This window comes from Odontomachus brunneus, unplaced genomic scaffold (genome assembly GCF_010583005.1).
Source record: "Odontomachus brunneus isolate Ranch 3 - 2012 unplaced genomic scaffold, Obru_v1 Obru_scaffold_022, whole genome shotgun sequence".
NCBI classification, from domain to species: domain Eukaryota; kingdom Metazoa; phylum Arthropoda; class Insecta; order Hymenoptera; family Formicidae; genus Odontomachus; species Odontomachus brunneus.
Genome location: NW_022639472.1, coordinates 118898 through 122711, shown reverse-complemented (window position 1 = coordinate 122711; position 3814 = coordinate 118898).

Here is a 3814-nt window from a genome sequence, read left to right as displayed (position 1 = left end):
AATTAAATAAATTCTTAAAATTATATCGATTTTAACTTCATCCGAATGCACTGACTTTATATAAGTTGTAGATAATAATGGTCGATACGTTATTAATTAAATAAATTCTTAAAATTATGTCGATTTTAACTTTATCCGAATGCACGACAGGATTATGCAACAACCTAAAATATTCTACGTTTTGAAAGTTAATATTTAGAAAGTTAAATATTTAAATATTTAGAAAGTTAAATATTTAAATAGTTAATTATTTAAATATTTAAAAATCGAAACATTTAGAATGTCTAGAGTTAAACGCCAGTGTTATTAGTGTCGAGGCGTTGGTACGTTTACGTTAATCAGCTGTCGGAGGTATTTACTTGTACGCGCACTTATCTCACGTGCTCGACACATTAGATGTCGTTAAACAATAAAACGGCGTCATTACGACAGGTAACGAGCGCCTCTTACGAAGATTTCTGCTTGGCCGGGAGTCACGGCTCGTAATACGTCTTTATAACGCGTTACTTCTTTTTCCCAGGTTAAGTTTCTCTGTGTACTTATTGTGTCATAAGCGCGAATTATTACGCTCTGAATTACGTGTGCGCGCGCTCCTCACGATTTTAATTGCGAAGTTATTTGCTCGAAAGTCTTCCTGTGCAGGTGGGAATAAAATCAGGAAGCTGTCGAGCGCCCACTCTCGCCACGTATAGGCCGTCAGAGATTAAATCTATTGCAGTGAAAACTTTTTCGCGGTTCGCACGTTACTTTTTTTTTTTGTTTCTTTTTCCTTTCCTCCTCCTCGTATCTTTTCCATCCGGCCGATTGTGAGGTGACTCCGTAAACGGTTACGTACACGGAACTTCGCGAAGTACAAGCCGGTCGATTATATTTACTGCCGGATATAATGGACACGATATGTGAGCTCTTATATCGTAGGTGGCGATCGTGCACTTTCTACCAATCTCCCGATACTATAAAGCCGCAATTATGTAAATTTTGACACGTCGCCCTTCCTGCGCCGCTAATCCCGCGAAAGAAGGCATTTTCGCGCAACCGACGAAAATCGCTGTCGATCGCGATGGGGATGCAAATTTATCCCCGGCCACACGTGTCTAATGTCAACCTAAATGTCCGCGTCCGCTGCACCTTTCCCCGAAAAGTTCATTAATACCGACGACATCGTTAATTTAATTTATCCAACGCGCTGTTTTCTTTCCTTTTTCTCGCACGCGAGATGCGATCCCGCGCTTGTAAATGCAAGTTGATTTCGCACGAAGTCGCCGTGACATAACGCCGTAATGCTACTTTCAATTAGCGGCTCTTATCTTGGCAATTTTTTTCTCTCTCCTTTTTGCCTTAAAGTTCGAGTCACTTGATATTCTACGCCGCGGAGGGAGACGGACGATGACGCAAAATGCGCCCTAAGTGCACCGGGTGGATTCTCGCGTGCGCATCATCCACAACAGTGCAGGCAGGCGACGACGACGACGTCGTCATCGTCGTCGGCAGCAGCGCGGGATTTTCGCGTAGTCTGCATTTCTGCTTCACCGACCGCAAGCGTAACCTTATGCAATAATGGGAAAGGCTTTGGAGTCGGCCAGACCGCAGCTCTCATGAATATATGGATAGATGTTCTCGCTCAAGGTGTTTATCAAACCGTTTTCTAGTTACGCCCTTTCCACTCTCGCGACACTCTCATGTCCTTCGAACACAGACATAATTTGCGCTCTGAGAGCATCGGCCGAGAAAGATGAAAGCTGATTTTTTTTAATTCTCTCTTTTTTCTCTCTCTTTTTCTCTTTTTCTCTGTCTATATAGACTTCTATATAGTCTATATAGACTTCAAGTCTATATCAGTAGTCGTTACCTGAGACTTGTTTCACTTGAGATACTCAGATTTTTCTTCAGAGTTAAATCTTTTAGTTGAGTTCTGATTTGTATAACATTTGCATCTGTAATCGTGATTCCAGTGAAAAACTCTCATTTAACCCTGAGTTTAAATCTGAGTTCCTTATTTGAAGGTAATAACTATTAATCGTACGGGCCTTACGTACGATGTACGTAATGTAGGAATGTTTACTCCCGTCTCGCATGTCCGCCTGAGCTGCGCGCTCATGCGTTTTCATATCTGTGCTTGTTTGACTTGCTTCTTTTTCTGATTTTCTCACTCGATAACTTTTCCACGCGCCTATTGCACAATAAAAACATACAAATCCGTCGATCTCCAATAGTGAATTCTACGCGTATCCGTTGGCCCACGAAGCAACGTGATTTTTTGCGTTTACTTTTAACAGCCGAACCGCAAGTCGTTCGAGTATCATTCGGAGAAACGCGATAGAGCTCGGGCTTAATTATCAGAAACAAAAGCAGGCAATGCTCGCGATTGGAAAAAAGCGCGAAGCAGCAGCGATAGAAAAGACAAAAAAGAGATCATTGCATAAGTCATGGGCGCTTACAAATGAGATCATAAGTAGGCTCACTTAAGGAGATTGTACTGTGGATATAAAATGTTTTATTGAGCCACTAAAGAAACGATTGAATAAGAGACCGAGACTCGCTCTCTCTTTCGTTCGTATTTTATTTTTGTTTATCAAACCGAAGTGTGGAGACGCACACTTCGAACACACGCTATACAGCTTACCTTAGATCTTACGTCGCTCGATCGTCGCGATCAAAACGCTCTCAGTGTCGCAATCGTGTCGAGAAGATTGCGCCGTTAGGGTAAAAGTCCCAATGCCTGGACACGTATCTAACTCTGGACATTTTTATTGTTTCGCTCCTTAAACGCGAATATGCAAGCCTTCAAGGTAGAATATGTATATGCATGTATCTATTATATAGATATGTTCTGTGTTGAAAGTTTAAATATTCGTATTTCAAAAGCAACAAGAGCGAGGTACGTGTCCAGGCATTGGTATTTCTACCTTGATGAGATAAATCACCTCAGCCTGGAAAAAGAGGGAGCTAACTCTTAATTTAATGACACGAGCGAGCGCCAAGTGGACGGCGATTTTAATAATTAACTGGTGGGAAATGGAGATTACCACATCACACACGTCCTCGTATCGCAGCTGCTCGATTATCACGCCCGTTTTACCCGAGGCAGCTCAAAGAGTTTCGCGTTAGGCAAAAGTTTAGCCTGGAGAGTAAACGGATTCGTAATGAACCTGATCCCGGTCGAACGGGAGAATTCTACCACGCTAAATAAGCGACGTGCTGCCGCATTAGCCGATAACGCAAATACACCCTCGCGCTGCACATCGAGACTTTTCGATACGAGCCGCGGGATGCGCGTGTTTATCTAACGCGCTGAAATCGCTTCATCTGGCTGGTAATTATGTGTTCAGCGACACCGTTTCACAGTCGTAATTGCGTATTCCCCGCGCGGCAATTATTTTCGAACGTTACAAAATATCGCGTAAGTGGGACCTTTTGCAAAGACGTCATCGGCCGTGTGTGTGCGTTTACTTGGAATGGAGTTACATTGGTTCACCTGCTTGTCAATAAAATACCATGCCGGCAAAGCTATAAGTAAAAGTCACGTTTAATGCCAAAGCGCCCATTGGATTGATTATGAAAGTGGTTCCAATAAGAAGTTGCTACACTACGCGTGCGGAACATGACTCGAGCAGCGTTGGGCAGATCTGAGATCCGGATAACGGTGTGACGCAGGTCGGGATACACGGCGATGAGAAGACAAAAAGACGTCACTTTTATTTGGAAAACAAGAACTGTTATAATTAACAGCGCGTTCAGTTCGAGGTTTAAGTTCAGCGCGCGATATTCTCTCTCTCTCTCTCTCTCTCTCTCTCTCTCTCTCTCTCTCTCTCTC